The sequence below is a fragment of the Xenopus laevis genome, chromosome 1L, assembly GCF_017654675.1.
Source record: "Xenopus laevis strain J_2021 chromosome 1L, Xenopus_laevis_v10.1, whole genome shotgun sequence".
Classification (NCBI taxonomy): domain Eukaryota; kingdom Metazoa; phylum Chordata; class Amphibia; order Anura; family Pipidae; genus Xenopus; species Xenopus laevis.
This window is the reverse complement of record NC_054371.1, coordinates 135,694,824-135,719,371: the sequence shown is the minus strand read 5'-3', so window position 1 is coordinate 135,719,371 and position 24,548 is coordinate 135,694,824. Positions and strand designations below refer to the sequence as shown.

At 35.0% G+C, this 24,548-nt stretch overlaps 1 protein-coding gene across 40 annotated transcripts in view; it reads right to left on the bottom strand.

The window, feature by feature from the left end:
- Positions 1–24,111, bottom strand: part of ptprd.L (protein tyrosine phosphatase receptor type D L homeolog) — a 955,323-nt gene extending 931,212 nt beyond the window's left edge. For 18 of the 40 annotated variants that reach the window (XM_041563907.1, XM_041563920.1, XM_041563906.1 and 15 more), the window contains exon 1: positions 23,400–23,669. The gene's annotated coding sequence lies outside the window, so the exon portion shown is untranslated. Of the gene's footprint in view, positions 1–23,399; positions 23,670–23,700 lie in introns of those variants that run through there. The other 22 variants (XM_041563974.1, XM_041563977.1, XM_041563980.1 and 19 more) reach the window with 5 other exon arrangements.
- Between the last annotated feature and the right edge of the window lie 437 nt (positions 24,112–24,548).

Below are 24,548 nucleotides of genomic sequence, written 5' to 3'. Positions count from 1 at the left end.
AGGTCTGAGATGCTGGAATTTCAGATTCAAAGTTTTCCAGCATCGAGGTTTAATAAATTCCAAAAAATTTGTGATTTTTTAGAAGCCCAGTTTTATAAAAAAAAATCACGCATTTTTTGTGATTTTTGCATTCGGAGCTTAGTAAATAACCCCCCAAGTGTTACATGCTTTCTTTTCCTTGAGTACTGCCTTATTTAAAGTGTTACTGATACTAAAACTTCAAACTATTAATGTACATTAAAAGATACCTATAGATCATGTTGATTGCTTTCTGCTTTTGTAAGTAATTGTTACTTGAAGTTCCCAAACTGTTTTGCCAACATTTCGGTTAGAGTTTCTAATGCTAATGGACTACTAATCCTCCTCATAGAGGAACACAGCGAATCAAATAGGTAATGTAAAGGAATTGGTCAAATACATTTATGGTGAAATCGGAAATAGCATTGAAAGACAAGATTATGATAGATGTCAGTATATCTTCAAAAACTTGAACACAAGCAATAATCACATTCTTCCATTCATTTTCTATGAGGCTGATAATCTTTAATATTTTAATGAACTGCGGAAATAATTAAAATTGTGTGTAAGAAAAATCCAATTGGCTTCTATAGAAACCCATCAATTTTTCTTTAATAAATCCTGACTGACAGATTTCAGAAAATACATGTGTGTATATTCACAATGCACGTTTGTTCTCTAATCGGTGAAAAAAACATCAACCAGAGTTTTAATAAATCTGGCCCATGGATTTCCATTTCCAGTTTTCATATTGTTACTACATGTATAATCATTGATCATCCTTCATGCATGATCATGCACATTTTCTTAACTTCATTTGCAGGCTCATTATGTAAATGAAATAATTAATGTAATTAATGTATTATTAAAAAGTAGTGTGTATCAAATAGTCTAGTCTTTACATGTGGTGCACATCCCCAGACCTGCAGCTCGAGGAGAGGAAACACCATAGAAGATTTTCTAGTAGGCGCTGACAGAATCCCAGAAATAGACATTGCAAAATAACTGTTGATCTTTTATATAAATAGGACATATAGCGTTATGTGTTCTGTGACAAAGCACCTAATCATAGACTATGATTAAATGCTTTGTCATTAAATGTATAAGATGTTACATGTCCTATTTGTATCTAAATAAAGATCTATAGTTATTACAATGCCAGTTCTTGGGATTCTGAGAGCACCTACCAAAAAAGTGACCAAGCTTTTTGCTTGCCCTTCATTCAGTGTCTTGGTTCTACTTTTAGTTGCCAGCTACTTTATGTTTTAAATATATATATATATATATATATATATATATATATATATATATATATATATATATATATATATATATATAAAGTATATGCATGTGCTTATTTGCTTATCATTTTTTAAAATATTCAAGTCATAAAGTCAACTATGCATCATAAATCAGGATAATTGTTTCTATGTGACATTTCTTGAAATATATTGCAAATTTGCTTTGGAATGAATGGATTCATTGCAATTACTGATTCATAATTCATGACATGGTAACACAAAATGGATCAATTCTGAATTTGTAGAGCATACAGTTAGTTTGAATTGGTTGTAAACAAATTTATATAATCTATAAAAATAGGCAAACATGGATGCATATATTATTCTGCTGAAAATAAAAATGGAATTTAAAAATGGGATGATGTCATTCTGGGAAAAAATGCATGTGTATTGAGAAAAAAACGGTCATTGACTGTAGTGCAGTTGGAATGATAAAAAAGTGGCTCATAGACTACAGTATATAGACTTTAATGCGTATCACGATTTTTTGCTGTTTAGCAAAAATTAAGAAAAATATTCACAATATTCACAAATATTTTTGTGAATAGTTCTGCAAAGTGAAACAAGGCAAATTCACTCATTATTACTCCTGAAATATCTGATTTTCTGGAATAAATATTGGTTTTATTGGTTGTATTGGTGGTTTGCCTATGTAATTAAAAGGGGATTTAAAGCTTTTTGCATATGGTATTTTTCTTAATTTTTGTGTAGATTTTAATGTGTATTGCAGTTTGCTTTGCAATCTCCAGTTTGCAGTTAAAACTATTTACTGCTTCCTCTGGGACAATTTAAAGGTTACCAGATTGTGTGAAAAATCAGAGACACCCAGAGAAAGCCAGGCAGGAAATTGGTGGAGCTCTAAAAAACAGATGCATAATAAAAATAATAATGCAAATTTAGTTTCAGAATTATTTTATATAAAAACAGAAAGGTAAATATTTCAAGAACTCCAAATATTTAATATAAAGGCTAATTGCAAATTTTCTGTATACATATTAGATGTGCATTATAAGTTCATAATGACATGTAAAGTGTATATATGTACATTTTATTGGTTTAATATAAAAAGTACTTTCAAAGATCAGTTTAAATTATATTATATTATATATTTTCTAAACTTACACTTTCTTGCAGTAATTATTATCATATGACCAACTTGCTTTTTAGGCTAACAACCCCTCTATCTATCTATCTATCTATCTATCTATCTATCTATCTATCTATCTATCTATCTATCTATCTATCTATCTATCTATCTATCTATCTATCTATCTATCTATCTATCTATCTATCATCTCTCCCTCTTTCTCTCTCTCTGTCTATCTATCTCTGTTTCTCTTTCTATTGATCTGCTTTCCTAATATAATAAGCGATTCAAAGTCTCCAGACTCAGACTATTTTGCTGTGGGCATGATTTAATCACACAGCTTTCCACAGAAATGTTCCAATTGCAACAGTCAACAAAAAGAATGATGATAGTTACAAGTAGTATAACAGTTCCAGCCTGGTCCCAAGTGGACCCAGCAACAGCATAAAACTGCCCAGTCTGGCAGTTTTTTAAGTTTAGAGCTCTCATTTAAAAATAAAAATGCATTGAAGCTTCTCAGCAGGAGAGTAAGAGGCCTTACAGAGGTGAAAAAAAAATAGAAAAATGCACAAGAGGTAAAAAAAAAAGTACGGTTCAATTAACACTTAGTTTTAAATTATAATTTGTTTGGTAATGTCAAATGTAGATCTTAGTCTCCTACAAGATATAAAAACTATATCCAGACATAAACCCGACATCCAGAAAGCTCCAAATTACAGAATGGATGTCTCCCATAGACTCCATTTTATCCAAATAATCCACATTTTTTAAAATTGATGTCCTTTTTCTCTGTAATAATAAAACAGTAACTTTTACTTGATCCAAACTAAGATATAATTAATCCTTATTGGAAGCAAAACCAGCCTATTGGGTTTATTTAATGTTTAAATGAATTTCTAGTAGACTTAAGGCATGAAGATCCAAATTACGGAAAGATCTGTTATCAGGAAAACCCCAGGTCCTGAGCATTCTGGATAACAGGACCTGTACTAATATAGGAAATATACTGACACTAAGGAGGATTTTTATCAGAGGTTGAGTTGTTTTCCATGAGTTGTTTTCCATTGAGTTTTCAAGGTTATTTTTTGGTCGAAAATAAATTTTTCTGGTAAAAAAACCCTCAAATTTATTGAGTTTTTTTTATACTCCAACCATGGAAATAGCTTGAATACAAAATAAACCATTTAAAACCTTTCAAGGTCTATAGGAGTCAATGGCAGAGGTCCCTAGATCCATCTGAAGATGTTTGTAGCCTTCATGTTGTTTCAAGGTTTTTTGGTGACTTTCTCTTTAAAACCTGATCAATTCCAGCGATTCAAGTTTCGATTCAATTTGAATTTTTGGGTTGTTAACCCTGAACCCACTGATTCGAGTTTTTTCCCATGCAAGTTTTTTATTAAGTTATAAAGAATTGAGTTCATTCAACTTTTGATAATTAACCCCCTAAACATCACATAACATTATTTTATTGTTTGTCGATTGTGGGTAAGATACTGTGGTGCAATCCCACAACAAGATTTATAGTAGAGACAGAGCAAATTTGATGTAGACATTTTACATAGAACCATAACACAGGAGTTGTATTCTCCACCAACAGAGAAGCATCTGAAGGTGGCTATGTAGCTTGACATTTGTTTAAAAGGAATCCACATGTCACTAGTAAAGATTGGCGCTTTCAGCCAAAAAATGTGTATTTGATGCATATTCTCATTCTACTTCGCCTGTGTTTTATGCAGCAACACAAATATGCCCTTTATACAATGGGCATTATATGCACCACCATGTCACTTTATTCATATAGGTAACTAGTATAACATTTTCATTAAAATTGATGCTGGATGTACAGTCATGGTGTACTTTGCAAGTTTGTATCATGTGTTGTCCAAGGTTACAACCTAAATACAAAGGCCAGATTGAAACGTTTTAATGTGTTCCCTTATTTTGTTGTTGTAAAAGCACACAGAACATCATGCTTACTAAAGCTGATTGTATTCAAATGAGTGCAGCTACCTTTTGAAATAGTTCCCATATAGCAAGGGCTTCTAAATAAATAAATCAAAATTAGGCAGTTAATCGATACAGCCATACAATATACAACAGTCTAAATCTAAGATAATTAATAATGCTATTGCAATTAAATTCTAATTAATTCAAGATATAATTACAAGACTATAGAAAGCTGTTGTGTTATGCTTATCCTCAGTCAGTACATTGTATTTATGCTGTGAGATAAATACTAACGTTGCATTTTCATATTGTAATATATTTTGAAATGGCTCACAGTTTCTAAATTGGCAGAGACTGAATTCAGATAAAATCGTTTAATAATGAACTTTTACATTTTGTATATCTTTTTAATTAATCACTTAAAAGCACCCTTGATTGCATATGAGATCTTTATTTGTCTATCCCTACAGTATAATATATTTTGCATGAGGAGCTCTAAAGTACTTAATTATGCACAGCATTCTATTCAGATAACTTGGGGTTTCCTCATTACTTATTTTTGATGTATTCCCTATGGTTGGTTGTTTCTCTGCTCTCAAACATACATTTAAAAGGCCATGCTACGCCATACAGATTGGTATATATATACTGTATATGGATTTTAACAAGCCAAGTAATTCAATGACCAAAAAATAAAAAAGTAATAAAAAATCCACATGTAAATAAGTTGGAAATGGCTATTTTGTACTGTGGAATTCCCCTCAAGGTTTGAAGACTGGCAGTCCTGAAGTGAACATCTCCCCAGGCTAACTATTATGAGCCACTTATGCGTTTTGCTTAAATTTAATCTTACCCTGCCTGAAAGGCTATTTTAATATATTAAAATCAGCTTGTGCACTGTTTGTTATTCTTAATTATACCACTTTTTTGCCGGAACAGAGTTATTGCTAGGAAATGTCTTGTACTCATTTTAATTTAACTGTAAAGTCTGCATTTCTAAACAGACACTAATGATAACATACAGAGCTATTCTTTAAAAAAATTGTTACACACACTACAAAGTGGTTTATTCTTTCTCTTATACTGTATTTATTCATTTGCTTATCTGTCACTCTGTCTATCTGTCATTCTGCAACCACAAATACCAGAAAAAAGCCAAGGTATGGCAGTTACATTTTCTATTATACATAACACAAAGTTTGGTGACATGCCCCTGTTGTTAAACTAAGCCTTAATATGTTTTAAATACTGTTTCTTTCATCAAGCGACTGAGCCTGTCAGAATAATTAGTCCTACCATTTATAACGGAAAATCACTCTTTTCATTCACATAACTTATTCCAAGGAAAGCCATTGGACCACTGAGTTTCTTGGTCAAGACTTTTAAAGGAGCTTTCTCCTTTACATTTATGGATTCATGAATACAAAGGTTTATATTTAGGTTTATAAGCCCATCTTAGATTTCCCTGATTTATATACACAGTATAAACAACTAGACAGACCACACAAACATATTAATGCTACTTTAAACATACAAAATAAAGCAGGAGCAAAGTTTATCAAAGGTCAATGGGAAAATTCAAATTTAAAAAATTTGAATTTTGAGCTAACTTTTGTGTACTTCGACTAAGGAATAGTCCAAAATTGTTTTGAATTTGAAAATAATTTTGAAATTTATCATGTACTGTCTCTTTAAAAATTTGACGTTGACTATTCGCCATTTAAAACCTGCCAAATTGCTGTTTCAGCCTATGGAGGACCTCCTAAAACCTATTCGGAGTCAATCTAGTGGACTTTGAAAAATCAAAATTTCTTTGGAAAATTCGAATTAGTTCGAAATCGGCAAAAAAAACCTTTGATTTAATTTCGGTTGGTCTTTTTGAATTTTTTGGTTTTCCAAATTTGGATTTCGACCCTTGATAAATCTGCCCCCTAATGTCTCCTCATCTTAAAGACATCTATGAAGCTGTGAAATAATATGCAGTAAATGATATACTTAGCAGTAAAATAGGCTTTCGGAACGAATTGTGCATCACCTCCAGCTGCAAATATTATTAGTTATAAGCTCAGCAAAGAATTGCATTATGTAAAGCGGGGGTCCCATGTTGCTCACAAGCCACTGGTTCAGTATCACTGATGTCGAGGATGTGGTATGAAGGCATAAGGAAACAGTTAACAATGGAGAAGGAATCTTCAAATATGAAACCTAATGCAATAATAAAAGGATAGATATTTTTATTTATTGAAGAACCAGTAAGTCAACGCAAAGCTGGGCTTTATGGAGAGGTAGATTTCAAAGCTTGTATTCTTTCAATATGTTTATGTATGAATTTTCATCTCAAGGAAGGTATGACATCCTTAATAACATTTTTATATCATTATATTTATATGCATTCTTTATATCAAATGAAAAAAACAGCAGGACTTATATATGAAACTATGTAAAATCTATTAGTAAAGAAGTATTAACATAGCATATATGCGTCTCATTTTAAATATGTAGTCCAGCAATAGGTTGCACAATTAATTTCAACAATTAGACCACCTATGGAGTGATAAAACTAGAAATGACAGTTAATTGCAACAAAACAAAATATTTTCTCCTGATGAACTAAGGTCCTTAAATTAATGGAATTGCCTAAAAAACATTATGATACAAAAAGGGTGGAAAAATCCTTCTGTACTAGCGCGTAACATCAAAAACATACCAACAATGACAGCTGTTTCCCACTAATCAGTTCTTTAATCTCCATAATACTCTTCTCATTGATCCTTCTCTTCTGTCTCTTTTAGAAAGACAATTCAAGAAGTAACAAAGAATATGAGAAATATATTTCAGTTGCACATTTTCATGCCTTTGTGCAAATAAAACATACCTACAAATGTAGGAAAATTATATGAATTGGAGCAGATTTATGAAGAATTGTTACAATTGTTTGAAGCATGTAGGAATCTTTTCAGCAATATTTAGCAATTGCAATAACCTGCAAATGATGAAGGAAAGTTATAAGTCATTGAATTAATTGTTTATGTTTTTTGTCATCCTTACGAATCACTTCCCACACAGAAAACCTTGCAAAGGAAACAAAATAACTAAACTGCTTTAAACTGGTGAATAATATCTGCTGGAAAGATCAAGTATGAGAATTGGAGAAATGCTAAAATAAATGTTTTTCACCAATTTTGGTTAAAAATAACAGATATTTCCCAGAAGGTTGGAAAAAAGTTGGTAAATATATATCCCAATTTATAATAATGTTGTCAAACTAGAATCTTTAAAGGGATACTGTCATGGGAAAAAACATATTTTTTTTAAAATGAATTGGTTAATAGTGCTGCTCCAGCAGAATTTTGCGCTGAAATCCATTTCTCAAAAGAGCAAACAGATTTTTTTATATTCAATTTTGAAATCTGACATGGGGCTAGACATATTGCCAATATCCCAGCTGCCCCAAGTCATGTGACTTGTGCTCTGATAAACTTCAATCACCCTTTACTGCTGTACTGCAAGCTGGAGTGATATCACCCCCTCCCTTTCCCTCCCCAGCAGCCAAACAAAAGAACAATGGGAAGGTAACCAGATAACAGCTCCCTAACACAAGATAACAGCTGCCTGGTAGATCTAAGAACAACACTCAATAGTAATAACCCATGTCCCACTGAGACACATTCAGCTACATTGAGAAGGAAAAACAGCAGCCTGCCAGAAAGCATTTCTCTCCTAAAGTGCAGGCACAAGTCACATGACCAGGGGCAGCTGGGAAATTGACAAAATGTCTAGCCCCATGTCAGATTTCAAAATTGAATATAAAAAAATCTGTTTGCTCTTTTGAGAAATGGATTTCAGTGCAGAATTCTGCTGGAGTAGCACTATTAACTGATGCGTTTTGAAAAAAACATGTTTTCCGATGACAGGATCCCTTTAAGTTGATTTAAGACTACAAGAGTTTGTGTAAACACAAATCCTGGCGCTATAGTAGGAAGTCTCCCAGTTCACAATTTATGGCCACAATTCCTGGTATGTACATATTCTAGGTTTAGCACTCGCTCACCGTTCAAAATTTGTGACCCGGGTGCCCCAAGCCCCGGACCTCACGCTCAGGGCCGCTCCGGCCATGAGGCAAGATGAGAATCTTGCCTCAGGCGGCACGGAGCAGCCAGTTACCAGGGGCGGCAAAAAGCCGCCTCTGGTAACTTTAAGAGCCGAATTTCCGTTTTTTAAAACGGAAATTCGGCTCTTCTAGCGCAGCGAGCGCAATAGCGCTCACTGCACTAGCGATGCGGCCCCTCCTCCACCCGCTCCGACGCTGGTAGTTAGAAGAGTGGAGCAGGAGGAGGGGCGGCTTTGGGGCTGCTGCCTTAGGCGGCAGCAGCCCCTGAGACGTGCCTGCTCACGCTAGTAAATTTGGAGCGGTATAAACTCCCCTCACATCACGTTCAACAAGAGATCTTACCCAGGTTGTGCTGTGACCCAGGTGCTGCCACCCTGAGTCACCAAGGAAAACGCATCCACAACTTGCAGAGTATTGGTTGGACAACGCACTCCAGGGCCCTCTTCATACAGAATCGCTTGTTTCCAAATTAAGGTTTAAAACAAATTTCCTTTATTTATTTAAACATCTTGGTACACCATTTGCACAGCGCCATGAGGTCTAGGTCAAGTTGTGGATACGTTTTCCTTGGTACAAGAGTTTGTGGTAGTTAAACATATGGCAGCAATGAGAGCTTACTTTTTTATTGTTGCTCTCAGGAAAGACTTTACAGTGAATTATGGGATAGACACACACAAACACTTTTTTTTCTTAAAAAGTAGACCAGTTTCACTTTAGCGTTTGCTGGCACTTCTCGGTTCTACCAAGCAGAGGAGAAGCAAATACAATTAATTATCAGTCCACTGAGAAACCAATTGATAAGTTTTAGTGTTCGGCGAATTTGGGGCGTTTCCCTTCGACAAAAAATTTGCGAAATTCACAAAATGGCGAAAAATGTGCGAAACGGCGCCGGTGTCTCGTTTTTGACACCGGTGTCTGTTTTTTTTTTTTGGACGCCAGCGTCCGTTTTTGGCAAAGTTGCGCCGGCATCCCAAAAAAACGGGCGCTGGGGTCCATTTTTTTTTGACGCCGGCGAATTTTCGCTGGCAAATTTTCGTGGCGGTTTCACAAATTTATTCGCCGGTGGTGAATCGCGGGAATTCGCCGCAAATTCGCATCTGGTGAACAAATTCGCCCATCACTAATAAGCTTGTCTGTAACTCCAAAGGACGTTAAGGAGCTCTAACACCCTGTTTATACGATTATTTATGTTCCTTATTAACTCATAGCACACAGTGCTTTTTTTAAATTTCCTTTATGGATCCAACCTCTAGCCTCCATTCAGAGTGTTTAGTAATAAAAAGTATCATCAAGAATTCTAAATATTATTCTGTGTCACATCATAATTCCCAGCAATCTTATTTAAGGGTGTTTTATTGCATCTTTTAGCAAATAATGAAATTTGCAGAATCTAAAAAATCTGTCAAATTGTGTTATTTCTCTTAACTTACAACCCACAACCATGAAATTTGAGTAGCAATATTCAATTACAATCTTTCTTCATTTCCTAACATTTATATACCACCTGATCCACAGTTATAACCACATACAGTAAATACAGAGCCAAGTTTCCAATATATAATGAGATATATCGGTGTAGGTATGGAGTTAGCTTTTCATTATCACTGATCATAGTTTGAAAAATAATTCTGACTTCAAAAGCTTATACAGTACATTGTAATTTAAACTTGCTTATTAATGTTAAATGAAAAGAAACCATAATAGCTGTGGGGGGGGGCACAAAAGATGATAAAGGACTATGTTTATAGTGGATAAGGCCATCATTAAAACAAGAATTTATACACCCAAAGCCAGTTAAAGGAGAACTAAAAAGTAGGTTGGAAATGCTACACAATATGGTTTGGGTTTCTGTACCAGTCCAAGGCAACCGCCGGTGTCAAAACAAATGGACGCCGGCAAATTTTCTCCAAAAAAACGGACGCCGATGTCAAAAACTGCGGCGTTTCGCAAATTTTTTGCCGTTTCGCAAATTCACACATTTTTCAGCTATTTCACTATTTCATTTCTTTCCCTGTTAGGCTTGTCGAATCTCAGTTAATAAAGCATAAATAACAGATTACAATGTACTGATGTGGTTTGAAAATTCACATGTGACTGTTATGAAGCTTCCAGAAAGATTCAAACCCATTGCCAACAGTGTGTTGAGACCCATATCCTTGTGTCACAGGCACTGAATATTCCATGCTATTACAGATATGGACTTACAAGTACAAAACACATACCCCATCTGTAACAATAACTAAATGATAATAATCTTTATCATTTAACTTTTTTTTGTCTGAGATATCAAATCATACCTATACTGTATTTTGAAACTGTGTTCACCAAACTCTTCCTAATATCTTTTCTAGATGTTTTAATTTAATTACAAAACTTAAAAAAGTATCTTTAGATTCACTAACAATGTAACGTAATGTTTTGTCACGAGGTTTCATCACCATGCTTACTGACCCATAGAAGAGCTTGAGGATTTATAGTTTAAACTTTCAGAAATCTCACAGATTCAGAAGTAAATGATTTCCATTGTATCTGAAATAACAAAGATATCTTGACATCACTATAGGCAGGTCGAATCAGTATTGGTCGCTCTCCTTACCCGTGTAGCTACCCAACTAAAAGATACCTTTTGTGCTTCAATCCTTTCCATTCCTGAAACCTATCTGATATACTGTCATTTGTTAAGAGCCATCACAAAAGAAAATGACAAATGCCCGGTATAGCATTTGATACTGTATAGTGACAAAGAAGCTTTGAGAAAAGAGAACTTAACAAAATATACCTTTTGATCAGAAAGCAGAACCCATGTTGTAAACATTATCACCAAAAAAGTTGTCTTATACAAATATATATGATTGCCCTTATTTGAAGTTAACATAGTTAAAAGTGCTCAGTAATTTTTTTCCAAGCTTCTTTAATTGTATTGTTTTGAATGCAGTATGCTGTTTTAAAATACGATTGTTAATTCTTTTGGGTAGCTTCTGAGTAGTGATGGGCGAATATATTCGGCAGGCGAGAATTTGCGGCGAATTTGCATGGTTTTTTTTGCCACTGGTAAATATTTGTGAAATTGCCACAAAAATTCAGTGACCATTAAACAGACGCACATTGGCTTTAATGTGCGTCAAAAGTCACCAGCGTCGGAATTGTCGCCAGCGTCCATTTTGCCGTTTCGCAATTTTTTCACCTATTTCATAAATTTCACAGAAATTTTTGAATTTCGTGGCGAAAAGGGACAAATTCGCCCATCACTGCTTCTGAGCATTTTGCTGTGGTAGTTAGGAATCACGATTACTAATCTACCTACCTAAGAAAGTAGGTTCATTAACATGTATAGGATTAAAATAAAAATTAACACATAGATTACATAAAATAAGACTGCAGCATAAGAATCAAGGATGGGTGTTTATTTGTAGTCTGGAAAATTGCTAGAACCATCCCACTTAACTGCCATGTTTTTCATATCTTTGAAGCTTTGTTATGTTCCAGTGGGGGCCTGACCAAAGGCTGGATCAGAACCAAGCTATATATATATATATATATATATATATATATATATATATATATATATATATATATATATATATATATATACAAATGGTGCACTAACTTTGTCTCCGTGTGCACTTCATTCTAAATATATTTAATGGTTATAAGCGGTCAAGCAGCAAATAATTACAAAATTCACAGTGGACAGGTGACTTGGTTTGCCCATAAACACAGCTGTAATTTTTGAATATAATTTATTATTGTGCAAAAATAGCAACAAAATCACAATTATATATATATATATATATATATATATTTTTTTTTTTTTTTTATATATATATAAAATAGATTTTTTTTCTGCTGCAAAATATCTGTTCCTTTCACCCAATGATTTTGGGTTACACCAAAGGCATACTGTGTAAATCTTTTGTGAGACAGCTGACTGTGCTGAAAATGGGGAGTATCTTTTGACATTAATTTGAATGTAATACAGCAGCACTGCAAAAAATAAAAAAAATCCCCCACCCCCAACATCTTTTGAAAAGATCCTTGCTTTGACAAGATTCCTACTCCTGTGATGTGTCAATTAGTTGGCAGTTTACCACTGACAGCCTCAGGATTAAGCCTCAGAACAGAACTTATTTCTACCCAAACTGTCTGAAGTAGGAGACAGATCAAATGCTTTGTGAAGCTACTAGAATTATTATCCAGAGCCAAGCATGTTACAGATTCTACATGTGCAAAAATGAGAATGCTTCAGCTTTCCCAGCTGTCTCACTTACAAACTGGAGTGGATATATTTATAGATCATTTGTATCCATGATTTGGCTTAATATATTTTTTTCACATGATACTGGCATCATGTTAATACCACACATACACACATATACACACATGCACACTTATGCATGCAGATACACAAGGATGACTTCACACATTTGCTATTAGCGATTAAATGAAAGCAAAGAATATTCTTAATAATAACACAACAAACTGCTCATGTCAATTAATACAAATGCTTATAATAAAACAGGAGAAAATAACCAGTGTTTTCAATTGAGTCAGGGATATGTCAGTGATAGATACCAAACAGCAATTAACACGGAAAAACGATGCCCTTTATAGGATATAAGTCACTATCATATTTTTTCATAAGGGGAAATAACATCCACAAGCTGTAATATGTGTTCTATAGAAAAAAAAGAAAAGGTTTATACAATAAAAGTACATTGTTACAAAATGTCAACAAGTTGAGGGTGAATATGCTTAGAATATTCAATTTGGCAAGACTCCAAACATAGATTTATAGCCCATAATTCAGTGTTGTTCTGAAATGTTTTTTTCTGAAATGTTACTGTATTTGGCCCGTCACTCTAAGCAGAACCTTTAATAAAAACATTCTAATAAAAAAAAAACGGGAGGCATGAAAAGTGTCCACATATATGCATAGGTATATCAGGTCTAAGCTTTTCTTGGAAGAGATGGCAGCAGCAAGTCATGTGTGTTGCAGTATGCCAATATCATTAATCCTCTCCTCCCTTGCGACATCTGTAACATGCCATGTTTTACTCTTTAACATTCATGCAGTTTATTAAAGGAACAGTTCAGTATCCAAATAAAAACTGGGTAAATAGATACACTGTGCAAAATAAAAAAATTATATTAGATGAGGAAAATATAAAGGGATTTGAAGTACAGTCAGGACAAATGCTGAGTCAGACCCATCTGCATACTAGTTTTCACCCTTGTTAGGGCTCATTACTGCAAAGCAGAATATCTGGTCAGCAAGTATGAAGGTTAGTGAGCAAATCACCTCCCCTTTTAAATGGAGTTGTGCCGAAAGTATCTATATTCATAATATAAATCTCTGAGTTCCAGACTGACATACAGTAGAAATGTTCCAGGAAATGCAACAGACAGCACATGCACAGAAAAATTGTCAAGGTCATAATTACTACAGAGAAAACTGGTACAAATGTATTGGACAGGCAAAAAATATATTTAATGTGCCCCTTTTATATTCCTAAAAGCTCTAAAAAAAGAATCAGTCTCTCACTATTGAAAACTCAGCAGTGTTTCTTTTTATCTTTTTAGTGCCCAATAAGTTCTAACAGGCTCATCTTAAAGGACAATTTAGTGCATACAGTAGGCAAGCAGTGTACACTTTATAGGCTATTTAAACTTTAATGCATCAGTCACTGTATCAGGGTAAAATAAATAAATAAATATCTTCTATTGTCTCATGCGGTCTGTCTTTGAACATGTAAATAAATAATATATATATGAACTCTGCAATAAACTTTGTACCAACACAGCACGTGTGGTATTTCATTTGTGGTTAATTGTCATTCCAAGACTTGATGAAACTTTTATTTAGAAATAACCCTATTTATACATTTTGTAGTGTATATGTTGGGAACAGCTTGTGTTATCTGCACAAAACTGTGCTTCACATACACTTACTGTATAATGCCATTGCACAGCTACTGTTTTAATAATACAAACACAGCATATGGAAAGTGCACAGCACAAAATTGCTTGCATTTACATGTTTTTCTAAACTTGTGTTTGCCTTGAGGCAATGTTAGTTTATTTAGGGGTGCCCAGACTAATGATAGAAGTCTGGGGAAATGTTGCATTGTGGGTAAACAAATGTGGTAGTTTGCAAAGTGAACTTAGCTTAATAAATAAACCCTATTGTGTTTTTGTATTTTATGAATTTGATATGGCATTTAATGTGCATATGTACAGTTACATTAGGGATGCAACGAATCCACTATTTTGGATTCGCCCGAACCCCTTAATCCTTCATGAAAGATTCGGCCGTATACCCAACCGAATCTTAATTTGCCTATGCATATGCAAATTAGGGGTGGGAAGGAGAAAAAAATCTTCACTTCCTTGTTTTGTAACTTCCCTCACTGCCCATAATTTCCATATTCAAATTAGGATTTGGATTCGGGTCGGCCGTGCAAAAGGATTCGGCCTAATCCAAATCCTGCTGAAAACAGCCAAATCCCGAACCGAATCCTGGATTCGGTGCATCCTTAAGTGACATGGTTTTGTTTTGGGATTGAAAAAAGAGCAAACTCCATCAAGCTCAATTCCTCCAAATGAAACATCATGAACACACACACACACACTTACACCGACCCCCTCCATACATTCACATAAATCGTATAAACCGATATGTATACTAAGTGGCATATTCATCAAAATGTGAGTTTAAGTCCAAGTCCAAGAAACCATTCAAACCCCTCTTAAAATTAACAGAATCAGCCACCACAACAACATCTGGCAGGACATTCCACAACCTCACTGTCCTCACTGTGAAGAACCTCATACGCTGCTTCAAATAAAACTTCTTTTCTTGTAGTCTGAAGGGGTGGCCTCTGGTGCATTGATCATTCTTATAGGTAAAAATATTCCCCGCTATCTGTCTCTAATGTCCTCTAATATTCTTGTAAAGAGTAATTAAGTCCCGTCACAAGCATTTTCTTCCAGAGAAAATAACCCTATCCTTGATAGTCTACCCTTTTAGTTTTGACATCCCTTTAACCAGTTTAGTTGCACTCTCTCCAGCTCATTAATATCATTCTTAAGAACTGGAGCCCAAAACTGCACTACATACATTGCTACATCACTGGCAATGTAGATTGGAAACACGTCCGTGTGCATGCAATCTATAATGGCTAGTTTTTCCAGCCTAACTATAGATACAATAATCAACATCACCAGCACACCCTGGCCTTTAAAACTTGTGTTCCACTTGGTGCATTGGTTAAGGATTGGAGGCTGCCAATCCCTCATTTAGCACCATGCACCAGGTGGAACACAAGTTTTAAATCCTTGTTGTGCCCGTATACATTCTATTAGTCCTTTCAGCCCTCACCTTCTGCCAAGCTACAGCAGGGAAAAATCCTAAATGGAACAAGCCACATCAGATAATGCACCTCAGTCATGATAATACAACTGTTTTAGGAGGGAGGATGAAGAAGAGTCAGCAGAAACCCTTTGTAGTTTGAATGCAAGAAGGGATTTTGGACTACATTACATTACAACAACTGTTTTAAAGTAAAGAACAGCACTTAAAGATTTTTCCCCTCAATAAATGCATTAGATAGGTCAGAACTACAAGATTCATACTGTAATACAGGATGCTTAGCCAAACAAATGTTCAGTAATACAGGATATGGTACTAAATCTCTTAAGAAACAAGACTTCAGGGCCTGATAGAATAGACATCAAAACTCAAAGAGGCCACTAGTTAAAGGTTAGCATAATGTTCACAATTATTGGATGCAATTTGGATTTTCTTGCACTTTACATGCTATTAATTATTTTAGTGTGAGGTGGCAGAGAGCAACCACACCCCAGATAGAAGTGGGCTCTGCATGTATCGTACATTAAGGGATGCACTATGAATGTCTATAAGAATACATCATATTTAGTCACCGGTCTGCTTTTACCAAGGGTAGGCCATCTAAAAAATTAAGTTAATTTTTATGGAAACATTGTAACATAGTAATGAAGGTTGACAAAAAGACAACCACTGTATACATGAAATCTACTTACCTGTCACTGTATCAATTTTTTTTGCATCTCTTTATTAATGACTTAGTGGTGGCTATTGATAATGACACAAAATGATGCAGAACAAATGCATCAATCCTAGCTGTGTCATCATGGCTTTCAAATTGACGATCTGGACCAATGAAGTTCAGTGATGATAAATGTCATGTCATGCACTTGTGATATAAAAATATGCAAGCTACTTATAACTCTAATGGGACTCAGATACTCTATTAAAAATACCTATAGGTACTGTAGATGTTGATAATAAACTTAGCTGTTGCCAGCAATGTTAGTCAGTGGTATCAATGAACATTAAGGTTTAGTAAGGGCCCATCTAGAATATGCAGTATGGGTTTGGTCTCTAGTACACAAAAGGGACATTAAGGGGCAGATGTATGAAGGGTCGAATATCGAGGGTTAATTAACCCTCGATATTCGACTAGGAACTAAAATCGTTCGACTTCGAATATCGAAGTCGAACGATTTAGCGCAAATCCTGCGATCGAACGATCGAAGGATTATTCCTTCGATCGAACGATTAAATCCTTCGAATCGAACGATTCGAAGGATTTTAATCCAACGATCGAAGGAATATCCTTCGATCAAAAAATCTCAGGCAAGCCTATGGGGACCTTCCCCATAGGCTAACATTGACTTCGGTAGCTTTTAGCTGCCGAAGTAGGGGGTCGAAGTTTTTCTTAAAGAGACAGTACTTCGACTATCGAATGGTCGAATAGTCGAACGATTTTTAGTTCGAATCGTTCGATTCCTAGTCGTAGTCGAAGGTCGAAGTAGCCCATTCGATTGTCGAAGTAGCCCAAAAAACACTTCGAAATTCGAAGTTTTTTTACTTCGAATCCTTCACTCGAGCTTCATGAATCGGCCCCTAAGAGTAACTGTGTTGACAAAAGGGTATGGACGATCTCAGTTATGAATACATGAGCAGATGAACACAAGGGTTGCTACAATAACTATGTATAATTATACAAGACCTTACAATGATCTTTTTTCACACAAAGGACACAAAGGCATCCAGCACAATTAGAGAAATGGAGATTTCCTACAAAGGTATTAAACTTTGTATTTTCACAGGGACAGCTTTGAAGTTAAGGAAAACTCTTCCTGAAATGGTTGCACTGGAAGATACATTAGATAGTTCCAAAAAAGTTGGTTGGTTGGAAAGTAAAAAAAATATACAAGGTTTCCTGGAGTCAGGAAGGAATGTTTTAGCTTTTGACCGGAGACAGCTTTATAAGTTTTACCTTCCTCTAAATCTCCTACATGTTAGATATTATTCATTTAGATAAAAGGTTTAACTTGATAGACATAAGTGATTTTGCAACCTCTACTACTATGCAATGACATGCTATCTATGGGCCATATCATATAATGAATTCCATTCCATTTATGGTAACCTTGCTTGACTCTAAAAGAATTTTCTTGGTTGTCTTTGCACCGGAGAAACTTAACGCAAAAAAAAAAATAATAAATGTGCCAGAAACAGTACATAACATTATTCACTTGCAAGGTCAAGTGAGAAAACCCGAGAATGTTTCATATTTTTTTCCCTTAGATTCTTTTAGTTATACCTACTCTAACCTACATTTCTGATTTCACTGTATAGCACACCATTACTATATAAACCGGTAAACTTCCCAACAAATAAATACATTTATTACCTCATTGCTTAGTGCTTGTACAGGCCAATACGTGGGGTAAAGTGGGATCTTCTTTTTACAAATTTGAATCTGTGATCATAATAATCACTGATGCAGGAGTATTCATTCTGCCGTGTGCTCTTGCCAAGTGTAGTCTACAGAAATACCTAAGGAGTTCCAGTATGTGGCAAAACAATATGTTAGTGTTTTATTGCATGGAGATAAAGATGAAGCTAAAGAACAAGCGTATTTATTGTTTTTGGAAAACAAATCGGTGGAGAACTCATTTGTATAGCACAGACAATGCTGTACACTGTACGAGTGTTGACATATTGTTTCTGAGTACACTTTTGTAAATACTGGGAAATGTATGGTGGACTGAGAACGGATCTCTGATCTAGCGTATATAAAACCAATTTGTGTGAAAGCAGTACTAACTAATACATCAGAAGTTCCTATTCCACCTAAAAAAAATGCAGATAGGATTGGAACACTGAAGCCTACAGATTTTTTCAGCTTACATGATCTAAGTTGTTAATAAGACATAACTTGAGTGTTCAGTTTGCCTGTCCTTGGAGTATGTTTAAAACGAATTTGTCGCCTCAAGGCCATTGACTGGATACAGTCCCTTAAGAAGTCTGCACTGGCTCTAGTCCAGGCCCAGAATTCTTTCTATGACACCACATAATCAATTCCATAATCATGGGAAATGTCTGATAGCCATCCTACCGCATGGAAACACTTTGGCAGCACTCATTTTACATGTTTCCTTTAATGCAACTGGGTATTTTGGGTCATATTTCTGCAAACTTTTATCCCCAGATTTGGTTGGCTGTACAAGATTATTTGAAATGTAATCTCATCTCTTAAAACTAAAAGCACAAAGTATCTATAACTCATTTCCCGTAATTTACCCATGTGTACCATTATACCCCAGGGTCTACATCACAGGTGACTGTATAGTACTTATCGGCTAGTCTGGTAATGATATAACACTCATCATGTTAAAATACATTTTAATTATAAAAGGAAATAATAACATATACAAGACAGATGCAGCCAGAATAATTATCAATAACAGGCACCAGAAAGCCATATGCTTACAATATATCGGTCCATTAGTCAAATGTATGTTTAGAACATTTAACTGTGTCAAGTGTTTTTTCGCCGTTTGAAACAAGAAAGAAATGATATATACAGCCTGCAGGTGTGTTAATCTTCTTATTGAAATATGCCAAGTGATCAATATACTGTACATGGAAAATATTGTGTATACCATCGATTACAGCAGTTGTAGGGTGAATAATTATCTAAACAATGTTTAATAGGGCATTGGGAATAAGGCCCTTTTTAGACCAGCACCATCTAACACATGTAACAAAATAGTCGATTAAATCAGGATACTCTGTAAGTGCAAAGTGTAGAATTTCGAAACAAGTGAATCCCGTTTTTTTTTTCAAAGGAAAAAGAAACCTGTCATAAATGTTCTGATTTAAATGGAGAAATTCATGTAAACAATGCAGAGATTTATGTTAGGTTTATGAAAGCCATTTGAGGGGGTATTATAATTTAACTGTTTGTGTGCCACCTGCCATAGAATCTATGTCCTAAATGCGAACAATGCGGAAACATTCTGGGTTTTATTTTGCAGATTAACATTTGCTCTATGAGGCGTCATGTGTTTTATATCAGGAAACTCTAGGAGTGAAAGTGTTAAACATCTTGTTCATTCATCTGTATATTTAAAGGAATATTAGCAAACAAAATATTATTGTGTATTGGTGTGGGGTTTTTTTGTTTGCTTGTTTGTGTTTTTGCAATTGTACGTGTGTGTGTGTAAAGCATGTCTGTGACTATTTGCAGGACAGAAAATGTACAGGTACCTATAAGCCTGACCTATACTGCCTTTATCAATTTTACATTACAATACTTGCATGCATTAACTTTTAAAGTTCCAATAATAAAGCACTGCCAGTTTCCTCCATACTGTTCTTTCCCATGGTAATTTTATTTTTGCAGAATAGATACATTTTTATTACCTGTTACAATTCTGCATGTGGTCTAAAAAAACATAAGCGGGATTGATGATAGGGTCGCTATACAGACCATTAAATCAACTTCATAAGGGGATGTATTAACAATGCTTTGCCACTATTGATAAATAGGTGTTTTAGGACAAAGACATGCCAATGAAGGCAATTACCTGATACAGCAACTGCTGACAATGACACAAGGAATATGTTACCTATCGATAAATGTTTTCAAAGCCACTAATATGAATTCATCAATAACTTACTGTATTTCTATTGAGTCTGCATAAGGCAGTTTATTTATAATGTGTATCCATGAACTGCAGGAAAAAGAACTTGGGTGAAGGATAAATATGATCAAGCCGTTGGATAAAATGCATTCATGTTAGCATACAGTGCTTGGCAAAATAAATAGCAAAATGATAACAACAAAAAATAAATGGTAGTATTGGCATTGGTAGCAAAGCCATATAGTCATTTAGCCATCTACATGAATGAAGCAACATAATAAACCTTCCCTGTAAACAGGATATGAGAACACTGTTTACAAATGTTACTGCTAAGCTTGTACAGGGCAGCAATTTCTGGGAGCAAGCAAATGCAGTCACAATGTATCAACTGGATTCAGTAATTAAAATCTGTAGTTTTAACAAACATTAGAAGGGAAAAAAATATCCAACAATAATATGCTTTTGTCATCAACATATGTTGTTTTTATAGCAGATTTCTGCACGGTAAGTATAAAAGAATAGACTAGCATATTTGCCTTCCCCTCAACTGCAACTGTAAGCAAATACAGGTATACCTTATTAGTAAGAATTCCTATAGTAAGCACCACGTTAGAGGAATTAATCATTCATTCCCCAAAGACTGCTTATGTATTTCATCGGGCCATTATCTGATCTGAATAACAAGAACAATTGCATAATAAAACGCAGAACTGCTGATACAAGCAACTTTCTCCTCTCTAGTTTATAAAGCAACTTCCCCTGATTAAAAAAAAGAAAATGTTATTTTTGATTTTTTCCCCCTTGCAAATGGCTATATTCCAAATTAAGCTTCTAGTGTGTTCAAAACAGTCCAATACTGGGCAACAGTTAACAAACTTACTGCAGGGGGCAGCAATCTAGGTCATATTCATACAATATTAAGATGCCAGAGGTGCTTGTTTGCTAGTAATACACATAATAATAATTATTTTATAATATTACCCACATGCATCATATATCAGAGCTAAAAGTGGAGTGTGAAAATTTATTTAATTAAGCTTTTGCTTTGCCTATAGGCCTTGGTGGAATGTGTTTAACCTTGTGCCATAATGTAGCATATATATATATATATATATATATATATATATATATATATATATATATATATATATATATATATATGTATACTAATACTATATAATATTAATACGGCAACCGACATTGGTGTCTACAAAGAAGGAAAAATAAACTTTTTGGCTTTTTTTATTTAAATAACAATCACCAACAATAAATCTTTCTTTGTCTTTTTTTTTTTTTTTTTTTTCAAATTAAAGTGCAGTTTCCAAACTAAAAATCCTCTCAACTTTTTCTGTAGACCAATCAAGAAATGTTAGTCTATATCCCTTTGATGGGAGAATTAAATTTAAAATGATAAAAATTTAATGAAGGGCTTTAAAGCACTTACAGGGAACACTCTATGTCCTGTCACATGTAGTTACTTCTAGCTGAAGAGCTGAACAAGACATTTGTCTGATGTAAAACTTTAAATATAAAATATTGAAGAACTTTAAAAAAAAATACATTTAACACCAAATACCCCACTGAGCAAAAATAATGTAAAAATATATATACAGTGTAAAAGTTTATTATGTGTGTGTATATATATATATATATATATATATATATATATATATATATATATATATATATATATATATATATATATATATATATATATATATATATATATATATAAATAAATATATATATCCACTGATTTAGTTAAGACTAAGAATTTTCTTCCTATAGAAGCTAATTGCTGCAATGTTTATTAACTTTAGGAGGCCATTTGCTTCCAAAATAATGGATTAGACACTCTGAAAGCAAAGTAACACGCCATTTAATTTAATTAGACTGCAATCAATAGCTTGGCTGTTTACATTATAATTATTTAGAGTAAGCACTTAAAAAAGGTAAGTATATATGGCCATTGTTCTAATTAACAAAGGTTGACTGGTACATTAAAAGTAATGTAACTGAAGGGACAGCAACTCCTGACTGTGCCCTATGTCTTACAGGATGAATGCAAACACAATCAGACATGGATGGAGCAGCGATGCAATGTTCCAATAGTTATGATACTATATTAGACATTCAATTATCCACCCCCCAAGCCCAGGTGCTCTGACCATATGGCTATATCACCATTGTACCCCGAATAGCTCTGACAAGTGATTTAAAGGCTTCTATTAACATGAATTCAATGTGGCAAACTGCTTTCCAAACGCTGATGTTTTATAATGCTGAATGGACATGCCCCTTGACTCTCTGGGACAAGCCTTACTAAGTTAATATAAAGACACAGTGTAACATCTGACAAGTCAAAGCTGGCAGTGACCATTGCAGACACATACAACTTGCAGCCCTCCAGCTCCGGCTGACTACAACTCCCACTATTCCCTGACATCACCTGGCAGCTGGAAGAATGCTGGATCCTGTAGTTGGAAAACAGCTGGAGTGGCCCAGACTAACCGCCCCTGATTTCTCAGCTCTAAACACAATACATTCTTTCTCTGTCCTTTTTTTCCCTATGCACAGCTGAAAGGCATTCAGCAAATAACTGTGCATCAAGAGGGATTATTGATCAGTTTATAGCAATATTTTGTCGTGTATTATAGTTTACGACAGAAGATGGGAAAAAAATGCTTGGGTTGTGTTATAATTATTTACACTACTTCCTGCTCTATCTGCACTATTAATGTCAAACTTCCAGCCTGGAAAAAAAAAACACAGTATGTTCTGTATCCTGTTGTGACTTAGGAACATTGATCTAACACTAATGTAAGTAGCACCAACAAAAACAAGTTCCTGGAAATCACAAAGCATCCTAAGTCACAAATCTATGAGCAGCACTGACTCCTGACAATCACAAGGCACATTTACAGAAGAGCAAAGGTAGAAACTCTCTCCTACTTACGAGTGCAGCCAGTTCCGTAGTCTTTGGAAACCCAGAGGAGTCTTTCTCTTCTCTCCCCTCCCAGACAGATAGAGAAACGTGTTTTATTCCACACAAAGCCAGGCAAAGTATGAACTGTAAGAAAGAGAACATAACACATGGGAATCAGCCTCCTGGACTCAGGCTTTATTTGTAAATCTCCTCATGTATTGTTCTCTCGATCCTGGGGGGAAAATTTAAGGTTGTCTCTTTTTTTTTTGGAGTCCTTTCCACCGTTCAAGGACCCCACAATAGAAAAGAAAGTGCTTTTAAGGTACACTACCTGCACTCTCCCCCGCTGATGCTGGAAGCCAGGGAGTGAAAGAGAGTGGAGGAGAAGGAGGAGGAGGGATGGAGACCGAGTGAAGGAGCAGGAGGAGGAGGGAGGGGGGCTCAGCAAGAGGATGAGTTGGGAAGGATAGTCACAAAAAGTGAGAGAATCCTCCCAGATGAGATAGAGAGGGAGTGAATGGAAGAGGGCGGAAGGAGCCAGTATTGCTGTCACAGGGAAGAACACATGCCGGCGTTGTTGCTGCTCCTGCAGGTTGTATTAGAAGAAGAGAGAGGCAGCAGCAGAAGCATCAGCATCAGTGAGAGGAAGCGTCCCTATGTCACACATTCATCAGCACTGCTGTGGCGGATTTGGTTTCCCATCAGAATCGCTTACAGCTCAGCACGGGAGCGTGCGTGGCAGCTGTCCAAGGTCCTGAATTTCTCCTGTCAATAAACTCCATATCGGCATATACATTTGGCTTCTGCCTCTTATTCTCTGGCTAGATCTAATTACTTATATGGAGACGGATGATATGATTTTTTTCCTCCCTGTTTGTGTTTTGAAAGTGCAGATATAGAGATATACTTAAGAGGAAACCTAATATAGCATCAGGAATATATATAAATATTTGTATGTGTGTGTATATATATATATGTGTGTGTGTGTGTGTGTGTGTATATATATATATATATGCGCTAAACTCGGTTCTTTTCCTGCCCCTACAGATTTAGTTTTTTTTTCTGTTCTCTGACATATAGAAACATCCCGAGGATCATTTGCAGGCAGATACTCATAAAGCGAGTGACAAACAAGTCCTTGAAGTTTGGCTAAAATTCAGATGTCATAATTCTGTTATT